At 36.8% G+C, this 14,457-nt stretch overlaps 1 protein-coding gene across 8 annotated transcripts in view; it reads left to right on the top strand.

Moving 5' to 3' along the window:
• Positions 1-6,066: 6,066 nt before the first annotated feature.
• Positions 6,067-14,457, top strand: part of LOC104591031 (mitochondrial import inner membrane translocase subunit TIM22-4-like) — a 32,087-nt gene continuing 23,696 nt past the window's right edge. The window contains exons 1-3 of one of the 8 annotated variants that reach the window (XM_088890223.1): positions 6,070-6,402; positions 12,257-12,414; positions 12,701-12,760. The gene's annotated coding sequence lies outside the window, so the exon portion shown is untranslated. Of the gene's footprint in view, positions 6,403-12,256; positions 12,415-12,700; positions 12,761-14,457 lie in introns of all 8 variants that reach the window. The other 7 variants (XM_088890224.1, XM_088890225.1, XM_088890222.1 and 4 more) reach the window with 7 other exon arrangements.

The following is a 14,457-nucleotide window of genomic DNA, read 5'->3' on the forward strand; positions in this document are numbered from 1 at the left end:
GAGAATCGTTGAGGAAGGATTCTGCATTGCTGAAGATACCTCTACTCTTTCAGCAAATCAAAAGAAGATCTATGAAGATAATCAACAAAAGGATTGTCGAGCACTATTCTGCTTGCAGCAAGCAATGGCTGAGGAGATATTTCCTTGAATTATGGGCGCATCAACTGCAAAAGAAACATGGGATACACTACAAGAGGAGTTTCAAAGATCTGTCAAGGTACGCACTGTTAAATTGCAGAAGTTTAGAAGGGATTTTGAAAATCTTAAGATGAAGGATATTGAGACTGCAAAAGATTACTATTCTAGAATAAAAGAAATAGTAAATCAAATGAGAGCCTATGGAGAGACTATTTCTGACAAGAAAATAGTCGAAAAAATTTTAATCTCTTGTACATAGAGATATGATGCAATAATTTTGGTGATAGAAGAAACAAAAGATCTAGAAACACTATCACCAATTGAATTAATGGGCTCTCTCGAGACATGAAAATAGGCATGATAGGCAAAATGAAAATTCGGTTGAAGCTGTCTTTCAGTCTAAAGTTAATCTGCGGTCTCATAAACCAAAAGTTGATGGGAGAAAGTCACAAGGAAAACCAAAAGAAAATAATGGCAAGTATTCTTCATGTGGTATTTGCAATAAGAGAAACCACTTGGAGAAAGATTGTTGGTTTAAAAGAAAACCACAGTGCCAAAACTGTAAAAAATTTGGCCATGTTAAAAAAGTTTGTAGATTCAAGAAAACACATCAAGCTAATTTTTCAAAAAAGAAAAATGAGGAAAATAATATATTTTATGCTTGTCATTCTGCAGTAGAAGAAAAAAATGATACTTGGTATCTTGACAGTGGGTGCAGTAACCACATGACTAAAAATCAAAGCATCTTTCATAGTCTTGATAAAATCAAGAAAAAAGTCAAAATTGGTAACGGCGACTTCATGGAAGCAACCAGCAAAGGCACCATTATTGTTGACACCAAACAAGGCAAGAAATACATAAATGATGTATTTTTGGTCCCCAATTGATCAAAATCTACTCAGTGTGGGCCAAATGATAGAAAGAGGTTACTCTTTACATTTTGAGGGAAACTCTTGCACAATCTATGATAAGCAAGACAAGTCCCTGGAAATTGCAAAAACAAAAATGACAGAAAACAGATGCTTCCCCATTCAATGGAAAGATGCAAGTTATATAGCAATGCAAGCACAAGTGGATGAGTCATGGCTATGGCATAGAAGATTCTGACACTTTAATTTCCATGGATTAAGGATTCTTCAACAAAAGAACATGATGTGTGACCTACCAGCTATCAAGGAGTTCAACAATGTCTGTGAAGGGTGTATGCTCGAAAAACAACATCGACAACCCTTCCCATCCGGCAAAGCTTGGAGAGCCAAAGAGCCATTGGAGTTAATTCATACAGATGTTTGTGGTCCAATGCGTACTCCGTCAAATAATCAAAACAGGTATTTCATCCTCTTCATTGATGATTATACTAGAATGACATGGGTTTATTTATTGCGAGAAAAATCGCAGGTTTTTTATATTTTTAAAAAATTCAAAGCCCGTGTTGAGAAGCAAAGTGGTCACAACATAAAGACCATAAGAAGTGACAGAGGCAAATAATACACTTCTAATGAATTCAACAAGTTTTGTGAAGATGAAGGCATGGAGCATCAACTTACAGTCGGGTACTCTCCATAACATAATGGAGTATCCGAAAGAAAAAACATAACAGTTATGGAGATTGCAAGAGCCATGCTCATGGAAAAGAGTCTTCCCAAAATTTTATGGGCAGAGGCAGTAAGCACTGTTGTCTATCTGCTCAACAAATGTCCTACTAAAGTTGTGCAAGATAGGACACCAATTGAAGTTTGGAGTGGGCAAAAACCATCAATAAAGCATCTCAGAGTTTTCGGATGCATATGCTACACCCATGTCCCACAAGAGAAAATAGGCAAACTGGATGAGAAGAGTGAGAAAGGAATTTTCTTAGGCTATAACACTCAATCAAAAGGCTATCGAGTCTATAGCTTAAGGAAAGAAAAACTCATAATCAGTCGAGACATAAGCTTTGACGAGGATACTGCATAAAATTGGGAGACAAAAGAAGTTGAAATAAAGACTATCAACTTGCCTCTATTACCAAGTCAAAGAATTGAAGAAGATCATGATCAAATCAGTTCGCCAATACAATCGGAACCGGAATAAGCTTCACAGTCTACTCCGGACTCACCACCAAGGCGAACTAAATCCTTAACAAAAATATATGAAACATGCAATTTGATGATCATAGAACCATAAAGCTTTGAATAAGCTTTTAAGGAATAAAATTTGAGAAAAGTAGTGGATGAAGAAATAAAAATGATTGAAAAAAATGAGACTTTGGAGCTTGTGGATCGTCCACAAGACAAAGACACTATTGGAGTTAAGTGGGTCTACAAGACAAAGCTCAACTCAGATGGCTCGATCCGAAAGCTTAAAGCAAGGCTAGTTGCCAAAGGATACTCACAACAATACGGTATCGACTACAATGAGACATTTGCTCCAGTTGCTCGCCTTGACACAATCAGGGCATTGATAGCACTAGCTGCACAGAAGAAATGGAAAACTTTTCAACTTGATGTAAAATCTGCATTCCTCAATGACTATCTTAAAGAGGAAATCTATGTGGAGCAACCTCAAGGGGTCGTAGTGCAAGAACAAGAAGACAAAGTTCTCAGATTAAATAATGCACTATGTGGCTTAAAACAAGCTCCACGAGCTTGGTACAACAGAATCGACAATTACTTATTGGAGCAAGGATTCAGGAGGAGCTATAGTGAACCAACACTCTACATTAAAACTCAAGGTACAAATGACACTCTCATTGTTTCTCTATATGTTGATGATCTTATTTATACTGAAAATAATGAGAAGATGGTAAAGAAGTTCAAATAATACATGATGAAGACTTTTGAAATGACTGATTTAGGCCTAATGCACTATTTTCTTGGAATTGAAATAACCCAAGAAGAAGAAGGGACATTCATCTCACAAAAGAAGTATACAGAAACTCTTTTGAAGAAATTCAAAATGGAGGGGTGCAAAACAGTCTCCACTCCACTAGACAACACTAAAGCATTCAAAAAGGAAGATGGCTCACCAAAGGCAAATGAATCACAATTTTGAAGTATGATTGGTAGTCTTCTCTATTTAACTGCTACAAGACCAGACATCATGTATGCAGTTAGTCTACTATCGAGATTCATGCAGAACCCAAGTCAAGTCCACCATGGAGCAGCTAAAAGAATATTAAGGTATTTGCAAGGTACAAAGAGCTATGGAATTTGGTACAGAGTCACACATGACTCTAAGCTCATTGGCTACACAGACAGTGTTTGGGCAGGATCGGTAGATAACATGAAAAGTACATCTGGTTATGCTTTCACACTTGGATCAGGAATATTTTCTTGGGCTTCAAAGAAGCAAGCAACTGTTGCCCAATCATCATCTTCAGCTGAATATATTGCAGCAGCAATAACAACGAACTAGGCTATATGGCTCAAAAGGATATTTGATGACATGGGAGAACCACAAGTTGGTGCTACTGAAATCTACTGCGATAGCAAATCTGCTATTGCAATGGCAAAGAATCTCATATTTCACAGCAGAACCAAACATATTGGCATCAAGTATCACTTTATCAGAGAAGTAGAAGGAAACAAAGAAATAGAGCTCTGACATTGCAAAACTGAAGAACAATTAGCTGACGTATTCACAGAGGCTTTACCAAAAGGCAAGTTCGAATTGTTACGAGACATGATTGGAATTGCTGAAATGTGCACCAAGGAGGAGTATTAAATGCTGCTTCACATTTCCAGAAGTCGTTGAATCAGTCCCCTCGAATAACAGTAAAGTTAAGCCCCTTTCAATGTTTGTTTCATTCCAATGAAAGTCGTTGTATATTCCAAAGTCAGTCGATACCTCTCCCAAGGTGAGTTAATGTGAGTCTCAGTTCAATGTACATCGGTTCTTCTTCAACCGACTCCATCTACTATATATATCCCCCTTCTGTACTGCTTCGGTTCATCAAAGAAAAATATTAGAATACAACTTCAAATCTTTTCTCTTGATCCACTAAGTTCTCTTTTGTCTTCCTATCATATTTTTTACTGTTACTATCATTCACAAATCATCAAACAATTAATGAAATATAAAAATATAAAAAAATGAAAAAATACATCAATTTTGTAAAAAAAAATAGTGCATATATATAACATCATATAATTATCATATTAAACAAAAAGTAAGTGTGACATATCATAATTATTTTTACACACAAAAATACAAACAAAAAATAATTATACATATAGAGGGAGAGGGGGAGAGAGAGAGAGATAGATAGATAGATAGATATGTAGATAGATAGATAGAAAGCTTATGATAGTGTGGAGTGGCCCTTCCTAGTTATGGTAATACAACATTGGGTTTTAAAGATGGTTGGATTGATTTGGTGATGAGGTGTGCATTCCCCTCTTTTCTTATTACTAAATATTAATACATGAAAGCCCGTATGGGGAATTTAAACCTTCAAAATGTATTAGGTAAGAAAACCCTCCTTTCCCTTGCATATTCTTGATGGTGATGCAAGGTTTCTCTAAATTTGGGAAGCAATAGATGGTAAAAATAAGGGTAGAATGTGTTAACTTAAGCAAAAGTGGCCCAAAGCTCTCCCACCTCCTTTTTTTGGAGATGACACTTTAATCTTAACCAAAGTAAATCTAGTCCAATGTAAAGAGATCAACAATACGTTGAATGTATTCCAGTCTGAATTCTTCATATTCCAATGGGTGGAAATTAATCAAATTATCCAAGCCTTCCCCATGAAATAGGGAGGCATAGGAGAGAGGTCTTTCCAAATATCCAAGAGAGATTGGATGCAAGAGTGGCAAACTAGCAAAGTGATATACTTTCTAAGGCAAGTAAGGAGGTATTAATCAATGTTGTAGCAATGACAACTCCCACTTAAACAATGCAACATTTTCAGTAGGTGTTTGGCATCGGTTCTAGGAACATCACACCGTTTATGAGAAAATGATGCTGGGAATGTGGAGTTGTAAGCAGTGCTTATTTTTGTTTGGAACCAGTGCTGCCACATAGACTATTTTTATGAGAAAACAGCACTGGTTTTGTTTGGTACCATGGTGGCAGCAACATTTTCAACATAGTCTATATTATCTAACGTCCAAGATGATGCCACATCATTGCATTGTTGATAACAATACTTTGTTTTCTCAGAAAAAACATTGAATTTGGTGTTGCTCCACACCACACTTTTCCAATTTCCAAGGTATGGTTTGGAGCAATGTTTTTTTCCTAGAAAAATGGTACCAAACAAGATGATGTTGTTTGAAGCACCGCTTTCTCTAATGGCGCTTACATGGCACTGTTTTCTCATAAATAGTAGAATGGCAAAATTTTATCAGTGACAGGGAAAACATGAAGGGGTTTCACTAGGTTAGATGAGGGGATCTATAAATCAATGGAGGGGCATTTGGGTTTTCGTGATCTCAAAGCCTTTAACAGGGTTCTTTTTGCGAAATAGTGTGGAATCTCATTTAGAATCATAATTCATTGTTCAAGGTGTTGAAGGGTTAGTATTTTTATCACAAGGAGTTTGGGGGGCAGATATGGAAGCTCACCCCTCTTGGGCATGGCAAAGCTTGATGAAGGGGAAAGAATTTTCTGTCTTTGGTTGCAATGCAAATAAATCTGCACTGGTGCAAAACCATCACAATACAAATGATTTGAGTGTAGATTCTGACACACATATAAATTTTAGCTTATTTTGTTTGAGTAAATTAAAACATGAAGCAAAATGAAGTAAAATCCAAACATAGCCTTAGGTATTAAATTTGCACTGTAACCAAACATATAGCCTTAGGTACAAAGTGACACTAACCCCAAATTATAGGTACTAATCAGCAATTTACCCCAAAAAAATCAAAGAATAGTGATTCCAGTTGATCCATCAATTTCACCCATTTGTATCTCATCCATACCCTTCTGGGTCGACTACGGATCGAGTACCCATCGGGGTCGTCAGAAAATGGGTTAGGTGGATTGGATCGAGGGAACCATCGCCCATCGGGTCGTTAGGTTTAAGGGTCGATTGTTCCGAGTTTTCTCCAATCTTAACCGCCGCTCTTCACTGTTTGCAGAGGAGGAGAAGAGCTTCAACGCCACCATTGTCTACAACTCTATCTTCAGCACCACCGACGAGGCGACGACCCTTCTCTCTTCCAACTCGCCGCTTATCATCTCACGGAATCTCTGTATTCATCGTCCTCTTTCTCAGACGCCGTGCAAAACGAAGTTGAACTGCGTTTTCTTCTCACAGTTTGCTCCAAACAACCTCAGGTATTTCCTTCTTCATTGAGCAAAACGAAGTTGAACTGCGTTTTCTTTTCACGGTTCCTGTGTTTTGTATTGGGGATTTACCTGACACAGTTCTCATTAGAAATAACAATTCATCTCTCCCTCTGCCCTTGTAATAATTTTAACTGTTTCATGTCTGTTTTCCGAATTTCTTTCAATTTTGATGTCTCTTCTGTTCTGAGGAATAAATCATGAGTAAGCGATTCTCTTGTCTTGTCCCAAAATTCAAGATAGAACTCCACTGGGAACTCATTCATCCGATTCCAATCTTAGAGATTTTGTTTCAAGGCATGTTAGTGCTAAGGACATAAGGAAGGCCACTCTGTAATTTTTTTCTATTTTAGGAACGAAACCTCCGTATCTGCAGTTTATTTGCAATATTTATTTGTAAATCAACCAGCCCAGTAAGACCTCAACTACAACAAGTTTCAACTCAAAAATTTTCATTAAACAACCATGAAGATAGATTCTTTCAAACTTCAAAGCAGTCGTAACAACGTGCTCTTCTTTTGGAAATTGAACCAACCATTGTAGGAGTTGAACTCGGAAATCCCAACAAAGCAAATGATGCATTGGAAAGTTTTACCAAATGGAAATGGGTCTTCATGAAAGAAGAAGAAAAAGAGACAGAAATTAACTACGAAGCAGAAACCAAGGAAACCCGGTTCTAAAAACAAATAGAAAAATATATAAAACAATCAAGTGAAGAAAAAAAAAAACTGAAGGATCCTTGATCATTGGGGACGTGAAACCAGGCTGAGAATTGAGAGTACCTTGCTCAGTGGCATTAATTAAGTTGAAAGCACAATGTCTTCCTGATTTCCTTTTTCAGAGAAACATTTTACTGACCTTTTCCATGCAAATGCATTGCTTGTTGAATCCAAAAAAGATTTCAAGTTGCCAGGAATGATTGTAACCCTTGGTGGGTGTTTCAACATGGATTAGCGGTGGCCAATGTTATCCAAAAGTCTGAGGGAAGATGGCAGGGTTGGTCGGAGGATGAAAGGTAGTGGTCAGACCCCGGAGGGGCTGCACTACTTACTCTTTGGAGAGGGAAAGGGAGAGACTGAGAGGGTGTGTGAGAGAGTGAAAGACAGCCAGACCCCCCCTTAGATTCTAGGATATTTCTATTGTTTATACTCTCATCCTCTTTTCTTAAGTGAAGTCAGGTTTCTAGAGTTTTCCAGGCCATGTCAGCTAAGGTGGTTAGCTGTCGGCCACTAGCTTATTTTTACATTACTCCTATAATTTGCTCTGAATTGTTGTTTGGTTATTGGCTCAGTTTGACTCAGTTTAGGTTCAGAATGGATTAAACCGGGTCTCTGTTGGTTCACATGTTTATGCTCTTACAGTGGCTTTAACTCATTATATGTTGGAGGAAGAGATTTTGTGTGTTCAATCCATATTTTCAACCATGTTCTTAGTTATCCATGGTTTTCCATGGTAGCTCATCTATTTTTGTTTGTGTTTGTGTTTAAACCTTCTAGCTTTAGAGAACAATACTGCTGACACCTTTCTCTATGAACCAAGTTATTCTATTGTAGGGGTGGTAATTTTTCACCCAATCCATTTGACCTACCCAACCCACTCACTTGAAATCCACCCATCTATCACGCGAGTCAAATATGGATAGAGTAATCCATTGGGGTTAGGGGAAAAGAGTTATGGTGGGTTAGGTTGAGGATACCTATTGGGTCATTGCTTAACTTCAGTGTTTTAAAAGCACAAGGGCCAATTTGCGCCTGAGGCGCAAGGTGAGGCACGTGCCTTTTTGAAGCAAGGCGCAAAATTACAAAAAAAAAGCCAAAAAATAAAAAAAGCCAGAAAAATAAAAAATGCCAAGTTTAAAATGCAAAAAAATGTTAATACAAAATATAAACTTAAATTTTAAAATAAATGTTTTAAAAAACCTATTATATAAAATTAAAATACATAAACATAACATGTAAACCGTATTCAAATGAAAATTTAAAAACAAAAGCAAACATATAAAGCATTTTCAAGCATGTAAAACCCACAATCTCTTTTTTATCCTCAATTGCATTGCTTCAAGTAGCTAATGTGATGTAAAACATATTGCATTCTTGATCCTATGAGTCGCCTTTGTACCATGCCCCTCGAGGCAAACCCGAACAAGTCCATGTTAAGGTCTTAAATTCTCATTTCTCACATAAAAAATAATGATTTTATAACTTTAATTGCTTTTTAAGAAGATATTTTATTGGAATGAATGAAAACAACATTAGCAAATGGGTAGAGTTAGAGGCTGCTGCATTTTAGAAGTTGATAAGGGTGCACCTTTCAATGAATGATTACTTTAAAAGTTCTGTTGATTTAGAGATTAGTGGATTGGTTAGGCTTTTCTAGATGATTGTCCACCGTCTAAGTTGGACATGCGGCCTTCATTTCCCAATCCATGGCCTTAGGCAAGAAGTTTAGACTTAGAACCATGAAAATTATCTTATATGTAAATACTTAATGTGTAACATGACAATTGGGGTTAGGTCTAGACAAGCCTGGTCTGGATTGTACAAGTATGGTTACAAACTTACAATTAAGGTGATTAATATGGTTGCATCCTTAATGGTGGGTTTACTTGGATTCCTCTAACAGTCGTATTTGGATCCTATCCTCCTCTGGGTCTTTTCTTGTGCTTCTTACTTTAAGGCCTTGATTCAACTTCTTGACTCTTTGGGGGTACCTTTCCTGGTGAAGGAGAGGTATGGGGTAATCCCATCCCTCCAAGAGTTGGAGGTTTTTGTTGGGAAGTCTTCTTGGAATGAATTAATACTTGCAATTTACTCCAAAGGGAAAGAACTAATTGGTGCTTATCCCCACATTGGTGTGTTATGTGTAAGGCTAGTGGAGAAACTTGCTTTCACTTACAAGGAGTACAGATTGCAAGAGAGTTAGGATTGGAAAATTTGGTGATAGAAGAGAACTCCAAGGCGGTGGTGGGTTGGCTAAAAAATCCAGATTCAGTGATTTGGGCTTACAGAAATGAAATGAAGAAATTCAAATGGATAACTCAGCAGATGGATGTAACTATACAATGGGTGGGGAGGGAGGCAAATGCTTTTTCTGATTCCCTAGCTAAACAAGAAGTAACTAGGGATCGGTTGTACTGGGCCCACTTGTAACTTTATGATGTTTCTGTATTAATGAGTGAGGCTGCACTACGCACCTCATATTGGGATGCAGGATGCTTGTAACAGACTCCTTATCATTTGCTTCTAATGAAATCAATTGAATTTTTATCTATTAAAAAAACTTGCTCACTTATTGATTTCCTGCCTTTTTGTAGCTTTTTATTTGGGAATAGTTTTTCTTGTTGTTTGGGTGTAGACGGTCTCCCTTGGCTAATGTGCAAAGCTAATTTGCTTCTACTTTCTTGAGATGGCCAAAGAAAAGGGGACGAGTGTTATGGAGATGTGTAAGGATGGCTGTGAGCTGGACTATATGGGAAAAACGAAATGCAAGACTATTCTTAGACAAGGAAAGAATAAGAGAAACTGTCATTGAAACCATTATGGTAAGAGTGGTTCATTGGGTAAAATCTATGGAGATGTTTGCTGATTTCTCAACAGGTGATATCATGAACAAATGGAAGGAAGTGGCTAGTTTTGATTGCCACAATCCAATATAAGCCCTGCTTGGTCTCCTCTAACAGTTGACTACATCAAGCTGAATTTTGATGGGAGTAGTGCAGGAAATCCAAGCCCATCTGGTATTGGTGGGGTGTTTAGGGATAGTGAAGGCAAGATCATCGGTCTATATTCATGCCCAATTGGAGTAGGTGACTCCATAAAGGCTGAGGTTATGGCTGTCATTGGAAGGATTGCAAAATGCAAAAGGTTTGAATGTAAGAAAGCTGATTGTAGGTGATTCAAAGTTGGTATTGGAGTGGTTGCAAAAGGAAGAAAAAGGTTTCTGGACTTTCAATAATGAAAAAAAGAGATTCAAGTGGATGACTGGAGAAATAAAAGTGCAGTTCAGTTGGGTTAAAAGGGCAGCAAATGGTCTTGCTGATGTCTTAGCAAAACATGGGGTGGGGAGGAACCAATTATTTTGGACTCAACTGTAATAGATGTATGTCCGTGGAGAGTTAAGAAAGTTTACCTCTCCCTATCTTGTAATTTTTAAATATTTCTAATGAAATTCTGTTTTTGATAAAAAAAAAAGATTAATATGGTTGCTGCAGAAGTCATAGTAGTTGATCATCCTATTAACTCATGTCTTTGAATCTTATAATTCTAGACCTGAGTAGATTCTAACCACACAACAATATTACACAAAGAATACTGGGAAACACAACCAGTACAGGTAAATTGAAGACAACAAAAACAGTATGGCCAAATAGAAGTGATAATAATGCACCTTCAACTAGGGAAAGACACCAACCATATTCTGTTGTCTTCAGTTTGACCATACTGTGTAGACGACTAGAGACTGCCTTGACCATTTAGCATGCATATCAATTGAAACAATAGTAAGTCTCTTTATTAAGAACATTAAATTTCCTCTAAAAATGTGGCAAATTATCTTATCTAAAAGATAAAAATCTTTTAAACACTGCTATTATAAGTATTTAGTAGAGCAATTTCATATCAATTAGCAACTAAAGAAGGTCATTAACTTTATAAGATAAAATTTCAAGATGGAAAGTAAAATAGAAAAAAAACAAGGCTGGAGTGCTATTTTATTTAATTGATGAGAGGGAGAGAGAATAGAAAAAACGAAACCACTCTATACACCTATTTATTCATACTTTCTTTTTCTCTTCTCAAGATCCTTTGATCTTTTAAATTTCAATAGTAAAACATTATAACAAAGTCTAAATGATATAATATAGTGTATAATAGAATGTATTACATTACAACACATATTAATAAGATGCAGTAAAATGATATTATAATATGGTGCCTTCCTTGTCATTTTTATTGCTTAGGCAGGTGCTTAGTCCCCTAGATGGGCAACTAGTTGCTATATCTCAGGGCATTTGGGCAAGGCGCCCAGCCAAGGGCGCCTAGTTGCCTAGGTGACACCTTGATAATAAGTAGGCAGAGACCTCCAGCCATATAAAAAACCCAACATATTATCTTGTAACAGAACATCACAAATACAATTGCCTGGTGCTTGGTGTTCAGACTCTTTTATGGAGTATATAAGAAGTTCAACAAGAAAATATAGTATACAAGTTACTACAGTCAAACAAAGAAACAAAATGGTGAGAATGAGGAGCTGAATTGAAAACGATCATAAATCTAATTCAATGGATGCAACTCCAGTCCAGTGAATAGCCTAGTGTAGTGGTTGCTAGGTACACCAATACAAAATAATCCTTTGTGGTTTGTTTGTACAAGAGCAAATGGATGAAAATCCTATCTGTTTCTACTGGTCTTGGCCCTCAAATATCCCAAACAATACTACTAATTCTGTTTGCTCGATTAATCGGCTCTCAATTCACTTGTTTCTATGCCTTTTGTAGTCATTTTTATCAATTTATGTATTTTTCCAGAATTTCTGTTTTTTTGGCTGAATATATAATATTTATAAGTTGTTTTTTCTCCTAGTGTCAATTCTTGTTCATATTCTTGCATCACAATAGCAAATGATATGTGTGGAATTTGAATATTTGTTATCATTTGTTTTATATTCATATATCACAATTTAGTGGCTGGCTTTTAGTTGGTATCCATGAGTATTTTTTCTAATATACATTTAAGTGGGTTATGTGATAGAAATCATATATGGAAAGCTATGCCAATTCTGCAAATCTGATATGCTGTGCTTAAGATTTCACTTATGTAAAGGAATTGTTACATCATGTATACAGATGCACTACAAAGTAGCAAAACTTAAATGCTACAAGTAGAGTATGGACAGAATAACATTTGGAAGAAAGGTTAATGCAGAATGTCAGAAGAAATGTTGATGGCAACTCACTTAGAGTTAACTTCTGTTCATCTGGCTGATGTAATCACATTGTCTAAGGTAGTTTGATATACCTCTTCAAAGTTTTCCTATGTAAATATGAAAATCTGAACCTGAGAAGGAGGCTCTGTTTATGGTTTTTCACTGCATTTTTTTCTGCAATTTCCCTGCATTTTTTGCATTTCTACAAATGCTCTGCAATTTTATACATTTCCGTACAATTTCCTGCAATTTTCTGCATTTTCTCTGATTCTCAGTTTTTGTTTCTACATTTTTCTATTGTCATCAAGGTTGCTATTCATCCCACTTTCTCATTCTTATTTTTCTTGTTTATTTTCTTTTGTAGAGTTATTTTTATCTCCTAGGTCGCAAGCTTCCATGGTCATCTGATTTTGACTCCAAATGGGTGGGTGGCTGATTGCTCCTATGTGACTCCAAGAATAAGAAAATGAGACTAGAGTCCCCCCTGTTGACATTTCTCTTCTAATCTACACCTTCGGGTTTTGGCACTCTCAGACAAGAAAAAAGAAAAAGAAAAAAAAAGAAAAGAAGAAAAAAGAAGAAAAAAGAAAAAAAAAAGAAAAAAAAAAGAAAAGAAGTTCTTGGCCCTCTCCAAAAGAAACTGAATCCCTGCCAAGTGTGGGATAATCTTGTCTCCTGGGTTTATGTTTTTTGAAGTGGGTTATGCACAGATAAAAGGGGAAGCATTGAGAAACTTCAAAGAAGCCCCATCAATACTTCCTTATGCTGAGCTAACCTAGGCAAAACTATCTTACTCCACAGTTTTAAGGTGCCAAGGCGAACCTAGGCGACAGGGAAGCACTTAGTCACCTAGTGTCTCAGAGGCAACCTTGCTTATCCTAGTGTTTCAAGGCTTGTGTCTCAGAAATAAATCTTCTCTTCCTAATGTTTCAAGGTTAATGTCTCAAAAATAACCCTTTTCTTCCTAATGTTTTAAAGGTAGTGTCTCAGAAATCACTGTCGTCTAAGAAAAGAAGGGGCTAAGCCTCAGTTTTTGTCATAGAAAAAAAAGAACAAAAAAAAAACAACAAATAAGGAGAAGAAAGGGCAGAGCCCCTGTTTTTTGTCTCTGAAAAAAGAAAGCAAAACCCCAAAAAAATGATGAAGGAGAAGGGTGAAGCCCCTGTTCTTGTCTTAAAAAAAGAATGCACAAAAAGAAACTTGAAAATGATGAAGGGGCAGAGCCCCTGTGAAGGAGCGGAGCCCCTGTTTGTTCCTAAAAAAGGAAGGAAAAGAATCAGAAATTTCTGAAGCAGAGAGGGTTATTTCCTATCTCAGATAAAGAGGGCACTGATCCTCTATTTTTGTTTTTTTTTGATAAATGAGTAAGATTTTATTAAACCAGCAAATAAGAGTTACATGTAACCCATGGAATGGCACAAGATGCGACCTTTCCTTTAAAACTAGTTACAGAATTATAAGTACAAAAGAAATTACACAGAAGCCCAAAATAAAGTAGCCCGAAGAACCCCCTGTTTTGCAAGTGAATCAGCCATTGAGTTTGCTGATCTGCCTACCCACTGAACTCTGATTGTCATATTCCTTGTTAACCATTTAACCTTTTTGAGAAGATCTCTAAAACCCTAGATCACAATGTCCGGATCCTTTAGCCAACTCACTATCACCTGGGAATCCCCTTCAATAATCAGATGCTCTATGCCTAGCTGATTTGCAAGCTGGATTCCTTGTACAACAACAAGTAATTCGACCCTTAAAGAGACTTCCACACCCACAGGACCTTAGTACAAAAATATAATGCTATTGTCTTTGCTTCTCAGCACTCCTCCTATGCTTGAAGGTCCTGGATTTCCTCGGCTACTTCCATCAAAGTTTAGCTTAATAAACTCCTTCCTTGGTGGCATCCATTCAACCACATTTCTGTCCTTCTTGGTAGAAGTATTAGCCACCGCTAACCAGCTTCTCCATAGGTCATTAAAAGAGTATGCATCAAAGAGCTTTAGAGTTTTTAGCCACTGAATTGCCCTTGTCAGAATACATTCTTTAATTTCCGAGAAGCTCATTTCTTTTTCACAAAAAATTATAGTGTTTCTTCCCAAACTGTCCACAACAAAGCTGCTCTTA

Source organism: Nelumbo nucifera, chromosome 6, assembly GCF_055504915.1.
Source record: "Nelumbo nucifera cultivar China Antique chromosome 6, China Antique-T2T, whole genome shotgun sequence".
NCBI classification, from domain to species: domain Eukaryota; kingdom Viridiplantae; phylum Streptophyta; class Magnoliopsida; order Proteales; family Nelumbonaceae; genus Nelumbo; species Nelumbo nucifera.